The sequence below is a fragment of the Channa argus genome, unplaced genomic scaffold, assembly GCF_033026475.1.
Source record: "Channa argus isolate prfri unplaced genomic scaffold, Channa argus male v1.0 Contig020, whole genome shotgun sequence".
NCBI lineage: Eukaryota > Metazoa > Chordata > Actinopteri > Anabantiformes > Channidae > Channa > Channa argus.
The window spans coordinates 582,446-598,525 of record NW_027125239.1 but is presented as its reverse complement, the minus strand read 5'-3'; the positions used below and the strand labels follow the sequence as shown (position 1 = coordinate 598,525).

Sequence of the window (16,080 nt, the reverse complement as noted above, 5' to 3'; positions counted from 1 at the left end):
TCCCACAGAAAGTGCTAGCTAGCCTGATAGAAATAAACAAACCAAAAGACAGTCGCTAACCCTAACTCCCTAATGTGAAAACGGTCCAAAGAAAATGGCAGTTCACCCCTACAGATTTAATACTATTTACAAAATATACAATTTATAACAAAACCACGTCACAAAACCTAACAATTCAAAAATGCTAAATAAGGTTTGGAAACCAAGAACAGCAAACAGGTGCTGATGCCAGAAAGAGCCTCGCTTGCTGTTGGGAACCGTACTTTTAAAACTCCAGGAAGTGTAGGATGGACCAATCAGCTTCCTGTACTGCCCCCCAATCCGGCCAATCAGGCAGGGCACCTATAAGAACAAGAAAATAAAAACAACACATATGGCCAGGACCGTAACATGGTCTACTAGTAATGAAGCACGATGGTTGGCAAACCAATAAAGTAGCAAAACAGCAATGAAAGAACAAAATTTGATGAAAATATAGAACAATTTCTATGAATAAATAGGCAGTAACACCAGCTTGTGCTGCCCGTAAACCCAAGCAAAAAAGCTTACAGCACCTGGTATTCCCAGGCGGTCTTCCTACCAAGTACTAACCAGGCCCGGCTCTATTTGGCTGCCGAGATCGGACGAGATCGGGCGCTTAGAGAGCGGTGTGGCCGTAAGCTGCATTTGACATCATCAACAGCTCTTAAAAACGCTGGAGAAGCAGAATGCATGACACTTGCTAAGAAGAAGATAAATGTGGCAAAGTACAAAGTACTATAACTGTACTGGTCTGTTACGCCCCTGTCTAGGGGGTCAGGGTGCAACATACAAAGATAAATTAGGATGTTCCCTCTCCGGTCTCCAAACCATAATCCAGGATCGAGATGTTCCAACAGAATGATATTTATTTTAAACGAAAGAAAGTGTCAAACAAAACATGACACTACAACTCAGGGCGAACCAAGGCCAACATAATAAACAAAATAAGCCATTTCCCACAGAAAGTGCTAGCTAGCCTGATAGAAATAAACAAACCAAAAGACAGTCGCTAACCCTAACTCCCTAATGTGAAAACGGTCCAAAGAAAATGGCAGTTCACCCCTACAGATTTAATACTATTTACAAAATATACAATTTATAACAAAACCACGTCACAAAACCTAACAATTCAAAAATGCTAAATAAGGTTTGGAAACCAAGAACAGCAAACAGGTGCTGATGCCAGAAAGAGCCTCGCTTGCTGTTGGGAACCGTACTTTTAAAACTCCAGGAAGTGTAGGATGGACCAATCAGCTTCCTGTACTGCCCCCCAATCCGGCCAATCAGGCAGGGCACCTATAAGAACAAGAAAATAAAAACAACACATATGGCCAGGACCGTAACATGGTCTACTAGTAATGAAGCACGATGGTTGGCAAACCAATAAAGTAGCAAAACAGCAATGAAAGAACAAAATTTGATGAAAATATAGAACAATTTCTATGAATAAATAGGCAGTAACACCAGCTTGTGCTGCCCGTAAACCCAAGCAAAAAAGCTTACAGCACCTGGTATTCCCAGGCGGTCTTCCTACCAAGTACTAACCAGGCCCGGCTCTATTTGGCTGCCGAGATCGGACGAGATCGGGCGCTTAGAGAGCGGTGTGGCCGTAAGCTGCATTTGACATCATCAACAGCTCTTAAAAACGCTGGAGAAGCAGAATGCATGACACTTGCTAAGAAGAAGATAAATGTGGCAAAGTACAAAGTACTATAACTGTACTGGTCTGTTACGCCCCTGTCTAGGGGGTCAGGGTGCAACATACAAAGATAAATTAGGATGTTCCCTCTCCGGTCTCCAAACCATAATCCAGGATCGAGATGTTCCAACAGAATGATATTTATTTTAAACGAAAGAAAGTGTCAAACAAAACATGACACTACAACTCAGGGCGAACCAAGGCCAACATAATAAACAAAATAAGCCATTTCCCACAGAAAGTGCTAGCTAGCCTGATAGAAATAAACAAACCAAAAGACAGTCGCTAACCATAACTCCCTAATGTGAAAACAGTCCAAAGAAAATGGCAGTTCACCCCTACAGATTTAATACTATTTACAAAATATACAATTTATAAACAAAACCACGGCACAAAACCTAACAATTCAAAAATGCTAAATAAGGTTTGGAAACCAAGAACAGCAAACAGGTGCTGATGCCAGAAAGAGCCTCGCTAGCTGTTGGGAACCGTACTTTTAAAACTCCAGGAAGTGTAGGATGGACCAATCAGCTTCCTGTACTGCCCCCCAATCCGGCCAATCAGGCAGGGCACCTATAAGAAAAAGAAAATAAAAACAACACATATGGCCAGGACCGTAACATGGTCTACTAGTAATGAAGCACGATGGTTGGCAAACCAATAAAGTAGCAAAACAGCAATGAAAGAACAAAATTTGATGAAAATATAGAACAATTTCTATGAATAAATAGGCAGTAACACCAGCTTGTGCTGCCCGTAAACCCAAGCAAAAAAGCTTACAGCACCTGGTATTCCCAGGCGGTCTTCCTACCAAGTACTAACCAGGCCCGGCTCTATTTGGCTGCCGAGATCGGACGAGATCGGGCGCTTAGAGAGCGGTTTGGCCGTAAGCTGCATTTGACATCATCAACAGCTCTTAAAAACGCTAGAGAAGCAGAATGCATGACACTTACTAAGAAGAAGATAAATGTGGCAAAGTACAAAGTACTATAACTGTACTGGTCTGTTACGCCCCTGTCTAGGGGGTCAGGGTGCAACATACAAAGATAAATTAGCATGTTCCCTCTCCGATCCCCAAACCAAAATCCAGGATCGAGATGTTCCAACAGAATGATATTTATTTTAAACGAAAGAAAGTGACAAACAAAAAATGACACAACTCATGGCGAACCAAGGCCAACATAATAAACAAAATAAGCCATTTCCCACAGAAAGTGCTAGCTAGCCTGATAGAAATAAACAAACCAAAAGACAGTCGCTAACCCTAACTCCCTAATGTGAAAAAGGTCCAAAGAAAATGGCAGTTCACCCCTACAGATTTAATACTATTTACAAAATATACAATTTATAACAAAACCACGTCACAAAACCTAACAATTCAAAAATGCTAAATAAGGTTTGGAAACCAAGAACAGCAAACAGGTGCTGATGCCAGAAAGAGCCTCGCTTGCTGTTGGGAACCGTACTTTTAAAACTCCAGGAAGTGTAGGATGGACCAATCAGCTTCCTGTACTGCCCCCCAATCCGGCCAATCAGGCAGGGCACCTATAAGAACAAGAAAATAAAAACAACACATATGGCCAGGACCGTAACATGGTCTACTAGTAATGAAGCACGATGGTTGGCAAACCAATAAAGTAGCAAAACAGCAATGAAAGAACAAAATTTGATGAAAATATAGAACAATTTCTATGAATAAATAGGCAGTAACACCAGCTTGTGCTGCCCGTAAACCCAAGCAAAAAAGCTTACAGCACCTGGTATTCCCAGGCGGTCTTCCTACCAAGTACTAACCAGGCCCGGCTCTATTTGGCTGCCGAGATCGGACGAGATCGGGCGCTTAGAGAGCGGTGTGGCCGTAAGCTGCATTTGACATCATCAACAGCTCTTAAAAACGCTGGAGAAGCAGAATGCATGACACTTGCTAAGAAGAAGATAAATGTGGCAAAGTACAAAGTACTATAACTGTACTGGTCTGTTACGCCCCTGTCTAGGGGGTCAGGGTGCAACATACAAACATAAATTAGCATGTTCCCTCTCCGATCCCCAAACCAAAATCCAGGATCGAGATGTTCCAACAGAATGATATTTATTTTAAACGAAAGAAAGTGTCAAACAAAACATGACACTACAACTCAGGGCGAACCAAGGCCAACATAATAAACAAAATAAGCCATTTCCCACAGAAAGTGCTAGCTAGCCTGATAGAAATAAACAAACCAAAAGACAGTCGCTAACCCTAACTCCCTAATGTGAAAACACTCCAAAGAAAATGGCAGTTCACCCCTACAGATTTAATACTATTTACAAAATATACAATTTATAAACAAAACCACGGCACAAAACCTAACAATTCAAAAATGCTAAATAAGGTTTGGAAACCAAGAACAGCAAACAGGTGCTGATGCCAGAAAGAGCCTCGCTAGCTGTTGGGAACCGTACTTTTAAAACTCCAGGAAGTGTAGGATGGACCAATCAGCTTCCTGTACTGCCCCCCAATCCGGCCAATCAGGCAGGGCACCTATAAGAACAACAAAATAAAAACAACACATATGGCCAGGACCGTAACATGGTCTACTAGTAATGAAGCACGATGGTTGGCAAACCAATAAAGTAGCAAAACAGCAATGAAAGAACAAAATTTGATGAAAATATAGAACAATTTCTATGAATAAATAGGCAGTAACACCAGCTTGTGCTGCCCGTAAACCCAAGCAAAAAAGCTTACAGCACCTGGTATTCCCAGGCGGTCTTCCTACCAAGTACTAACCAGGCCCGGCTCTATTTGGCTGCCGAGATCGGACGAGATCGGGCGCTTAGAGAGCGGTGTGGCCGTAAGCTGCATTTGACATCATCAACAGCTCTTAAAAACGCTAGAGAAGCAGAATGCATGACACTTACTAAGAAGAAGATAAATGTGGCAAAGTACAAAGTACTATAACTGTACTGGTCTGTTACGCCCCTGTCTAGGGGGTCAGGGTGCAACATACAAAGATAAATTAGCATGTTCCCTCTCCGATCACCAAACCAAAATCCAGGATCGAGATGTTCCAACAGAATGATATTTATTTTAAACGAAAGAAAGTGACAAACAAAAAATGACACAACTCATGGCGAACCAAGGCCAACATAATAAACAAAATAAGCCATTTCCCACAGAAAGTGCTAGCTAGCCTGATAGAAATAAACAAACCAAAAGACAGTCGCTAACCCTAACTCCCTAATGTGAAAACGGTCCAAAGAAAATGGCAGTTCACCCCTACAGATTTAATACTATTTACAAAATATACAATTTATAACAAAACCACGTCACAAAACCTAACAATTCAAAAATGCTAAATAAGGTTTGGAAACCAAGAACAGCAAACAGGTGCTGATGCCAGAAAGAGCCTCGCTTGCTGTTGGGAACCGTACTTTTAAAACTCCAGGAAGTGTAGGATGGACCAATCAGCTTCCTGTACTGCCCCCCAATCCGGCCAATCAGGCAGGGCACCTATAAGAACAAGAAAATAAAAACAACACATATGGCCAGGACCGTAACATGGTCTACTAGTAATGAAGCACGATGGTTGGCAAACCAATAAAGTAGCAAAACAGCAATGAAAGAACAAAATTTGATGAAAATATAGAACAATTTCTATGAATAAATAGGCAGTAACACCAGCTTGTGCTGCCCGTAAACCCAAGCAAAAAAGCTTACAGCACCTGGTATTCCCAGGCGGTCTTCCTACCAAGTACTAACCAGGCCCGGCTCTATTTGGCTGCCGAGATCGGACGAGATCGGGCGCTTAGAGAGCGGTGTGGCCGTAAGCTGCATTTGACATCATCAACAGCTCTTAAAAACGCTGGAGAAGCAGAATGCATGACACTTGCTAAGAAGAAGATAAATGTGGCAAAGTACAAAGTACTATAACTGTACTGGTCTGTTACGCCCCTGTCTAGGGGGTCAGGGTGCAACATACAAAGATAAATTAGCATGTTCCCTCTCCGATCCCCAAACCAAAATCCAGGATCGAGATGTTCCAACAGAATGATATTTATTTTAAACGAAAGAAAGTGACAAACAAAAAATGACACAACTCAGGGCGAACCAAGGCCAACATAATAAACAAAATAAGCCATTTCCCACAGAAAGTGCTAGCTAGCCTGATAGAAATAAACAAACCAAAAGACAGTCGCTAACCCTAACTCCCTAATGTGAAAACGGTCCAAAGAAAATGGCAGTTCACCCCTACAGATTTAATACTATTTACAAAATATACAATTTATAACAAAACCACGTCACAAAACCTAACAATTCAAAAATGCTAAATAAGGTTTGGAAACCAAGAACAGCAAACAGGTGCTGCTGCCAGAAAGAGCCTCGCTAGCTGTTGGGAACCGTACTTTTAAAACTCCAGGAAGTGAAGGATGGACCAATCAGCTTCCTGTACTGCCCCCCAATCCGGCAGATAAGGCAGGGCACCTATAAGAACAACAAAATAAAAACAACACATATGGCCAGGACCGTAACATGGTCTACTAGTAATGAAGCACGATGGTTGACAAACCAATAAAGTAGCAAAACAGCAATGAAAGAACAAAATTTGATGAAAATATGGAACAATTTCTATGAATAAATAGGCAGTAACACCAGCTTGTGCTGCCCGTAAACCCAAGCAAAAAAACTTACAGCACCTGGTATTCCCAGGCGGTCTTCCTACCAAGTACTAACCAGGCCCGGCTCTATTTGGCTGCCGAGATCGGACGAGATCGGGCGCTTAGAGAGCGGTGTGGCCGTAAGCTGCATTTGACATCATCAACAGCTCCTAAAAACGCTGGAGAAGCAGAATGCATGACACTTGCTAAGAAGAAGATAAATGTGGCAAAGTACAAAGTACTATAACTGTACTGGTCTGTTACGCCGCTGTCTAGGGGGTCAGGGTGCAACATACAAAGATAAATTAGCATGTTCCCTCTCCGATCCCCAAACCAAAATCCAGGATCGAGATGTTCCAACAGAATGATATTTATTTTAAACGAAAGAAAGTGTCAAACAAAACATGACACTACAACTCAGGGCGAACCAAGGCCAACATAATAAACAAAATAAGCCATTTCCCACAGAAAGTGCTAGCTAGCCTGATAGAAATAAACAAACCAAAAGACAGTCGCTAACCCTAACTCCCTAATGTGAAAACACTCCAAAGAAAATGGCAGTTCACCCCTACAGATTTAATACTATTTACAAAATATACAATTTATAAACAAAACCACGGCACAAAACCTAACAATTCAAAAATGCTAAATAAGGTTTGGAAACCAAGAACAGCAAACAGGTGCTGATGCCAGAAAGAGCCTCGCTAGCTGTTGGGAACCGTACTTTTAAAACTCCAGGAAGTGTAGGATGGACCAATCAGCTTCCTGTACTGCCCCCCAATCCGGCCAATCAGGCAGGGCACCTATAAGAACAACAAAATAAAAACAACACATATGGCCAGGACCGTAACATGGTCTACTAGTAATGAAGCACGATGGTTGGCAAACCAATAAAGTAGCAAAACAGCAATGAAAGAACAAAATTTGATGAAAATATAGAACAATTTCTATGAATAAATAGGCAGTAACACCAGCTTGTGCTGCCCGTAAACCCAAGCAAAAAAGCTTACAGCACCTGGTATTCCCAGGCGGTCTTCCTACCAAGTACTAACCAGGCCCGGCTCTATTTGGCTGCCGAGATCGGACGAGATCGGGCGCTTAGAGAGCGGTGGGGCCGTAAGCTGCATTTGACATCATCAACAGCTCTTAAAAACGCTGGAGAAGCAGAATGCATGACACTTGCTAAGAAGAAGATAAATGTGGCAAAGTACAAAGTACTATAACTGTACTGGTCTGTTACGCCCCTGTCTAGGGGGTCAGGGTGCAACATACAAAGATAAATTAGCATGTTCCCTCTCCGATCCCCAAACCAAAATCCAGGATCGAGATGTTCCAACAGAATGATATTTATTTTAAACGAAAGAAAGTGACAAACAAAAAATGACACAACTCAGGGCGAACCAAGGCCAACATAATAAACAAAATAAGCCATTTCCCACAGAAAGTGCTAGCTAGCCTGATAGAAATAAACAAACCAAAAGACAGTCGCTAACCCTAACTCCCTAATGTGAAAACGGTCCAAAGAAAATGGCAGTTCACCCCTACAGATTTAATACTATTTACAAAATATACAATTTATAACAAAACCACGTCACAAAACCTAACAATTCAAAAATGCTAAATAAGGTTTGGAAACCAAGAACAGCAAACAGGTGCTGATGCCAGAAAGAGCCTCGCTTGCTGTTGGGAACCGTACTTTTAAAACTCCAGGAAGTGTAGGATGGACCAATCAGCTTCCTGTACTGCCCCCCAATCCGGCCAATCAGGCAGGGCACCTATAAGAACAAGAAAATAAAAACAACACATATGGCCAGGACCGTAACATGGTCTACTAGTAATGAAGCACGATGGTTGGCAAACCAATAAAGTAGCAAAACAGCAATGAAAGAACAAAATTTGATGAAAATATAGAACAATTTCTATGAATAAATAGGCAGTAACACCAGCTTGTGCTGCCCGTAAACCCAAGCAAAAAAGCTTACAGCACCTGGTATTCCCAGGCGGTCTTCCTACCAAGTACTAACCAGGCCCGGCTCTATTTGGCTGCCGAGATCGGACGAGATCGGGCGCTTAGAGAGCGGTGTGGCCGTAAGCTGCATTTGACATCATCAACAGCTCTTAAAAACGCTGGAGAAGCAGAATGCATGACACTTGCTAAGAAGAAGATAAATGTGGCAAAGTACAAAGTACTATAACTGTACTGGTCTGTTACGCCCCTGTCTAGGGGGTCAGGGTGCAACATACAAAGATAAATTAGGATGTTCCCTCTCCGGTCTCCAAACCATAATCCAGGATCGAGATGTTCCAACAGAATGATATTTATTTTAAACGAAAGAAAGTGTCAAACAAAACATGACACTACAACTCAGGGCGAACCAAGGCCAACATAATAAACAAAATAAGCCATTTCCCACAGAAAGTGCTAGCTAGCCTGATAGAAATAAACAAACCAAAAGACAGTCGCTAACCATAACTCCCTAATGTGAAAACAGTCCAAAGAAAATGGCAGTTCACCCCTACAGATTTAATACTATTTACAAAATATACAATTTATAAACAAAACCACGGCACAAAACCTAACAATTCAAAAATGCTAAATACGGTTTGGAAACCAAGAACAGCAAACAGGTGCTGATGCCAGAAAGAGCCTCGCTAGCTGTTGGGAACCGTACTTTTAAAACTCCAGGAAGTGTAGGATGGACCAATCAGCTTCCTGTACTGCCCCCCAATCCGGCCAATCAGGCAGGGCACCTATAAGAACAAGAAAATAAAAACAACACATATGGCCAGGACCGTAACATGGTCTACTAGTAATGAAGCACGATGGTTGGCAAACCAATAAAGTAGCAAAACAGCAATGAAAGAACAAAATTTGATGAAAATATAGAACAATTTCTATGAATAAATAGGCAGTAACACCAGCTTGTGCTGCCCGTAAACCCAAGCAAAAAAGCTTACAGCACCTGGTATTCCCAGGCGGTCTTCCTACCAAGTACTAACCAGGCCCGGCTCTATTTGGCTGCCGAGATCGGACGAGATCGGGCGCTTAGAGAGCGGTGTGGCCGTAAGCTGCATTTGACATCATCAACAGCTCTTAAAAACGCTAGAGAAGCAGAATGCATGACACTTACTAAGAAGAAGATAAATGTGGCAAAGTACAAAGTACTATAACTGTACTGGTCTGTTACGCCCCTGTCTAGGGGGTCAGGGTGCAACATACAAAGATAAATTAGCATGTTCCCTCTCCGATCACCAAACCAAAATCCAGGATCGAGATGTTCCAACAGAATGATATTTATTTTAAACGAAAGAAAGTGACAAACAAAAAATGACACAACTCATGGCGAACCAAGGCCAACATAATAAACAAAATAAGCCATTTCCCACAGAAAGTGCTAGCTAGCCTGATAGAAATAAACAAACCAAAAGACAGTCGCTAACCCTAACTCCCTAATGTGAAAACGGTCCAAAGAAAATGGCAGTTCACCCCTACAGATTTAATACTATTTACAAAATATACAATTTATAACAAAACCACGTCACAAAACCTAACAATTCAAAAATGCTAAATAAGGTTTGGAAACCAAGAACAGCAAACAGGTGCTGATGCCAGAAAGAGCCTCGCTTGCTGTTGGGAACCGTACTTTTAAAACTCCAGGAAGTGTAGGATGGACCAATCAGCTTCCTGTACTGCCCCCCAATCCGGCCAATCAGGCAGGGCACCTATAAGAACAAGAAAATAAAAACAACACATATGGCCAGGACCGTAACATGGTCTACTAGTAATGAAGCACGATGGTTGGCAAACCAATAAAGTAGCAAAACAGCAATGAAAGAACAAAATTTGATGAAAATATAGAACAATTTCTATGAATAAATAGGCAGTAACACCAGCTTGTGCTGCCCGTAAACCCAAGCAAAAAAGCTTACAGCACCTGGTATTCCCAGGCGGTCTTCCTACCAAGTACTAACCAGGCCCGGCTCTATTTGGCTGCCGAGATCGGACGAGATCGGGCGCTTAGAGAGCGGTGTGGCCGTAAGCTGCATTTGACATCATCAACAGCTCTTAAAAACGCTAGAGAAGCAGAATGCATGACACTTACTAAGAAGAAGATAAATGTGGCAAAGTACAAAGTACTATAACTGTACTGGTCTGTTACGCCCCTGTCTAGGGGGTCAGGGTGCAACATACAAAGATAAATTAGCATGTTCCCTCTCCGATCACCAAACCAAAATCCAGGATCGAGATGTTCCAACAGAATGATATTTATTTTAAACGAAAGAAAGTGACAAACAAAAAATGACACAACTCATGGCGAACCAAGGCCAACATAATAAACAAAATAAGCCATTTCCCACAGAAAGTGCTAGCTAGCCTGATAGAAATAAACAAACCAAAAGACAGTCGCTAACCCTAACTCCCTAATGTGAAAACGGTCCAAAGAAAATGGCAGTTCACCCCTACAGATTTAATACTATTTACAAAATATACAATTTATAACAAAACCACGTCACAAAACCTAACAATTCAAAAATGCTAAATAAGGTTTGGAAACCAAGAACAGCAAACAGGTGCTGCTGCCAGAAAGAGCCTCGCTAGCTGTTGGGAACCGTACTTTTAAAACTCCAGGAAGTGAAGGATGGACCAATCAGCTTCCTGTACTGCCCCCCAATCCGGCAGATAAGGCAGGGCACCTATAAGAACAACAAAATAAAAACAACACATATGGCCAGGACCGTAACATGGTCTACTAGTAATGAAGCACGATGGTTGACAAACCAATAAAGTAGCAAAACAGCAATGAAAGAACAAAATTTGATGAAAATATGGAACAATTTCTATGAATAAATAGGCAGTAACACCAGCTTGTGCTGCCCGTAAACCCAAGCAAAAAAACTTACAGCACCTGGTATTCCCAGGCGGTCTTCCTACCAAGTACTAACCAGGCCCGGCTCTATTTGGCTGCCGAGATCGGACGAGATCGGGCGCTTAGAGAGCGGTGTGGCCGTAAGCTGCATTTGACATCATCAACAGCTCCTAAAAACGCTGGAGAAGCAGAATGCATGACACTTGCTAAGAAGAAGATAAATGTGGCAAAGTACAAAGTACTATAACTGTACTGGTCTGTTACGCCGCTGTCTAGGGGGTCAGGGTGCAACATACAAAGATAAATTAGCATGTTCCCTCTCCGATCCCCAAACCAAAATCCAGGATCGAGATGTTCCAACAGAATGATATTTATTTTAAACGAAAGAAAGTGTCAAACAAAACATGACACTACAACTCAGGGCGAACCAAGGCCAACATAATAAACAAAATAAGCCATTTCCCACAGAAAGTGCTAGCTAGCCTGATAGAAATAAACAAACCAAAAGACAGTCGCTAACCCTAACTCCCTAATGTGAAAACACTCCAAAGAAAATGGCAGTTCACCCCTACAGATTTAATACTATTTACAAAATATACAATTTATAAACAAAACCACGGCACAAAACCTAACAATTCAAAAATGCTAAATAAGGTTTGGAAACCAAGAACAGCAAACAGGTGCTGATGCCAGAAAGAGCCTTGCTAGCTGTTGGGAACCGTACTTTTAAAACTCCAGGAAGTGTAGGATGGACCAATCAGCTTCCTGTACTGCCCCCCAATCCGGCCAATCAGGCAGGGCACCTATAAGAACAACAAAATAAAAACAACACATATGGCCAGGACCGTAACATGGTCTACTAGTAATGAAGCACGATGGTTGGCAAACCAATAAAGTAGCAAAACAGCAATGAAAGAACAAAATTTGATGAAAATATAGAACAATTTCTATGAATAAATAGGCAGTAACACCAGCTTGTGCTGCCCGTAAACCCAAGCAAAAAAGCTTACAGCACCTGGTATTCCCAGGCGGTCTTCCTACCAAGTACTAACCAGGCCCGGCTCTATTTGGCTGCCGAGATCGGACGAGATCGGGCGCTTAGAGAGCGGTGGGGCCGTAAGCTGCATTTGACATCATCAACAGCTCTTAAAAACGCTGGAGAAGCAGAATGCATGACACTTGCTAAGAAGAAGATAAATGTGGCAAAGTACAAAGTACTATAACTGTACTGGTCTGTTACGCCCCTGTCTAGGGGGTCAGGGTGCAACATACAAAGATAAATTAGGATGTTCCCTCTCCGGTCTCCAAACCATAATCCAGGATCGAGATGTTCCAACAGAATGATATTTATTTTAAACGAAAGAAAGTGTCAAACAAAACATGACACTACAACTCAGGGCGAACCAAGGCCAACATAATAAACAAAATAAGCCATTTCCCACAGAAAGTGCTAGCTAGCCTGATAGAAATAAACAAACCAAAAGACAGTCGCTAACCATAACTCCCTAATGTGAAAACAGTCCAAAGAAAATGGCAGTTCACCCCTACAGATTTAATACTATTTACAAAATATACAATTTATAAACAAAACCACGGCACAAAACCTAACAATTCAAAAATGCTAAATACGGTTTGGAAACCAAGAACAGCAAACAGGTGCTGATGCCAGAAAGAGCCTCGCTAGCTGTTGGGAACCGTACTTTTAAAACTCCAGGAAGTGTAGGATGGACCAATCAGCTTCCTGTACTGCCCCCCAATCCGGCCAATCAGGCAGGGCACCTATAAGAACAAGAAAATAAAAACAACACATATGGCCAGGACCGTAACATGGTCTACTAGTAATGAAGCACGATGGTTGGCAAACCAATAAAGTAGCAAAACAGCAATGAAAGAACAAAATTTGATGAAAATATAGAACAATTTCTATGAATAAATAGGCAGTAACACCAGCTTGTGCTGCCCGTAAACCCAAGCAAAAAAGCTTACAGCACCTGGTATTCCCAGGCGGTCTTCCTACCAAGTACTAACCAGGCCCGGCTCTATTTGGCTGCCGAGATCGGACGAGATCGGGCGCTTAGAGAGCGGTGTGGCCGTAAGCTGCATTTGACATCATCAACAGCTCTTAAAAACGCTAGAGAAGCAGAATGCATGACACTTACTAAGAAGAAGATAAATGTGGCAAAGTACAAAGTACTATAACTGTACTGGTCTGTTACGCCCCTGTCTAGGGGGTCAGGGTGCAACATACAAAGATAAATTAGCATGTTCCCTCTCCGATCACCAAACCAAAATCCAGGATCGAGATGTTCCAACAGAATGATATTTATTTTAAACGAAAGAAAGTGACAAACAAAAAATGACACAACTCATGGCGAACCAAGGCCAACATAATAAACAAAATAAGCCATTTCCCACAGAAAGTGCTAGCTAGCCTGATAGAAATAAACAAACCAAAAGACAGTCGCTAACCCTAACTCCCTAATGTGAAAACGGTCCAAAGAAAATGGCAGTTCACCCCTACAGATTTAATACTATTTACAAAATATACAATTTATAACAAAACCACGTCACAAAACCTAACAATTCAAAAATGCTAAATAAGGTTTGGAAACCAAGAACAGCAAACAGGTGCTGATGCCAGAAAGAGCCTCGCTTGCTGTTGGGAACCGTACTTTTAAAACTCCAGGAAGTGTAGGATGGACCAATCAGCTTCCTGTACTGCCCCCCAATCCGGCCAATCAGGCAGGGCACCTATAAGAACAAGAAAATAAAAACAACACATATGGCCAGGACCGTAACATGGTCTACTAGTAATGAAGCACGATGGTTGGCAAACCAATAAAGTAGCAAAACAGCAATGAAAGAACAAAATTTGATGAAAATATAGAACAATTTCTATGAATAAATAGGCAGTAACACCAGCTTGTGCTGCCCGTAAACCCAAGCAAAAAAGCTTACAGCACCTGGTATTCCCAGGCGGTCTTCCTACCAAGTACTAACCAGGCCCGGCTCTATTTGGCTGCCGAGATCGGACGAGATCGGGCGCTTAGAGAGCGGTGGGGCCGTAAGCTGCATTTGACATCATCAACAGCTCTTAAAAACGCTGGAGAAGCAGAATGCATGACACTTGCTAAGAAGAAGATAAATGTGGCAAAGTACAAAGTACTATAACTGTACTGGTCTGTTACGCCCCTGTCTAGGGGGTCAGGGTGCAACATACAAAGATAAATTAGCATGTTCCCTCTCCGATCCCCAAACCAAAATCCAGGATCGAGATGTTCCAACAGAATGATATTTATTTTAAACGAAAGAAAGTGTCAAACAAAACATGACACTACAACTCAGGGCGAACCAAGGCCAACATAATAAACAAAATAAGCCATTTCCCACAGAAAGTGCTAGCTAGCCTGATAGAAATAAACAAACCAAAAGACAGTCGCTAACCCTAACTCCCTAATGTGAAAACACTCCAAAGAAAATGGCAGTTCACCCCTACAGATTTAATACTATTTACAAAATATACAATTTATAAACAAAACCACGGCACAAAACCTAACAATTCAAAAATGCTAAATAAGGTTTGGAAACCAAGAACAGCAAACAGGTGCTGATGCCAGAAAGAGCCTCGCTAGCTGTTGGGAACCGTACTTTTAAAACTCCAGGAAGTGTAGGATGGACCAATCAGCTTCCTGTACTGCCCCCCAATCCGGCCAATCAGGCAGGGCACCTATAAGAACAACAAAATAAAAACAACACATATGGCCAGGACCGTAACATGGTCTACTAGTAATGAAGCACGATGGTTGGCAAACCAATAAAGTAGCAAAACAGCAATGAAAGAACAAAATTTGATGAAAATATAGAACAATTTCTATGAATAAATAGGCAGTAACACCAGCTTGTGCTGCCCGTAAACCCAAGCAAAAAAGCTTACAGCACCTGGTATTCCCAGGCGGTCTTCCTACCAAGTACTAACCAGGCCCGGCTCTATTTGGCTGCCGAGATCGGACGAGATCGGGCGCTTAGAGAGCGGTGGGGCCGTAAGCTGCATTTGACATCATCAACAGCTCTTAAAAACGCTGGAGAAGCAGAATGCATGACACTTGCTAAGAAGAAGATAAATGTGGCAAAGTACAAAGTACTATAACTGTACTGGTCTGTTACGCCCCTGTCTAGGGGGTCAGGGTGCAACATACAAAGATAAATTAGCATGTTCCCTCTCCGATCCCCAAACCAAAATCCAGGATCGAGATGTTCCAACAGAATGATATTTATTTTAAACGAAAGAAAGTGACAAACAAAAAATGACACAACTCAGGGCGAACCAAGGCCAACATAATAAACAAAATAAGCCATTTCCCACAGAAAGTGCTAGCTAGCCTGATAGAAATAAACAAACCAAAAGACAGTCGCTAACCCTAACTCCCTAATGTGAAAACGGTCCAAAGAAAATGGCAGTTCACCCCTACAGATTTAATACTATTTACAAAATATACAATTTATAACAAAACCACGTCACAAAACCTAACAATTCAAAAATGCTAAATAAGGTTTGGAAACCAAGAACAGCAAACAGGTGCTGATGCCAGAAAGAGCCTCGCTTGCTGTTGGGAACCGTACTTTTAAAACTCCAGGAAGTGTAGGATGGACCAATCAGCTTCCTGTACTGCCCCCCAATCCGGCCAATCAGGCAGGGCACCTATAAGAACAAGAAAATAAAAACAACACATATGGCCAGGACCGTAACATGGTCTACTAGTAATGAAGCACGATGGTTGGCAAACCAATAAAGTAGCAAAACAGCAATGAAAGAACAAAATTTGATGAAAATATAGAACAATTTCTATGAATAAA

The 16,080-nt window shown here is 41.9% G+C and overlaps 16 pseudogenes; all 16 read right to left on the bottom strand.

Annotated features, from left to right (window-relative positions):
- Positions 1 to 542: 542 nt before the first annotated feature.
- On the bottom strand, positions 543 to 661 carry LOC137115057 (5S ribosomal RNA; annotated as a pseudogene).
- An 856-nt stretch (positions 662 to 1,517) lies between these two features.
- LOC137115056 (5S ribosomal RNA) lies at positions 1,518 to 1,636 on the bottom strand (annotated as a pseudogene).
- Positions 1,637 to 2,493: 857 nt separating this feature from the next.
- LOC137115182 (5S ribosomal RNA) lies at positions 2,494 to 2,612 on the bottom strand (annotated as a pseudogene).
- An 853-nt stretch (positions 2,613 to 3,465) lies between these two features.
- LOC137115054 (5S ribosomal RNA) lies at positions 3,466 to 3,584 on the bottom strand (annotated as a pseudogene).
- An 857-nt stretch (positions 3,585 to 4,441) lies between these two features.
- On the bottom strand, positions 4,442 to 4,560 carry LOC137115053 (5S ribosomal RNA; annotated as a pseudogene).
- Positions 4,561 to 5,413: 853 nt separating this feature from the next.
- On the bottom strand, positions 5,414 to 5,532 carry LOC137115052 (5S ribosomal RNA; annotated as a pseudogene).
- An 853-nt stretch (positions 5,533 to 6,385) lies between these two features.
- Positions 6,386 to 6,504, bottom strand: LOC137115231 (5S ribosomal RNA; annotated as a pseudogene).
- Positions 6,505 to 7,361: 857 nt separating this feature from the next.
- On the bottom strand, positions 7,362 to 7,480 carry LOC137114503 (5S ribosomal RNA; annotated as a pseudogene).
- Positions 7,481 to 8,333: 853 nt separating this feature from the next.
- LOC137115051 (5S ribosomal RNA) lies at positions 8,334 to 8,452 on the bottom strand (annotated as a pseudogene).
- Positions 8,453 to 9,309: 857 nt separating this feature from the next.
- Positions 9,310 to 9,428, bottom strand: LOC137115049 (5S ribosomal RNA; annotated as a pseudogene).
- Positions 9,429 to 10,281: 853 nt separating this feature from the next.
- LOC137115048 (5S ribosomal RNA) lies at positions 10,282 to 10,400 on the bottom strand (annotated as a pseudogene).
- Positions 10,401 to 11,253: 853 nt separating this feature from the next.
- On the bottom strand, positions 11,254 to 11,372 carry LOC137115230 (5S ribosomal RNA; annotated as a pseudogene).
- An 857-nt stretch (positions 11,373 to 12,229) lies between these two features.
- On the bottom strand, positions 12,230 to 12,348 carry LOC137114502 (5S ribosomal RNA; annotated as a pseudogene).
- An 857-nt stretch (positions 12,349 to 13,205) lies between these two features.
- Positions 13,206 to 13,324, bottom strand: LOC137115047 (5S ribosomal RNA; annotated as a pseudogene).
- Positions 13,325 to 14,177: 853 nt separating this feature from the next.
- Positions 14,178 to 14,296, bottom strand: LOC137114501 (5S ribosomal RNA; annotated as a pseudogene).
- Positions 14,297 to 15,153: 857 nt separating this feature from the next.
- On the bottom strand, positions 15,154 to 15,272 carry LOC137114499 (5S ribosomal RNA; annotated as a pseudogene).
- Positions 15,273 to 16,080: the final 808 nt, after the last annotated feature.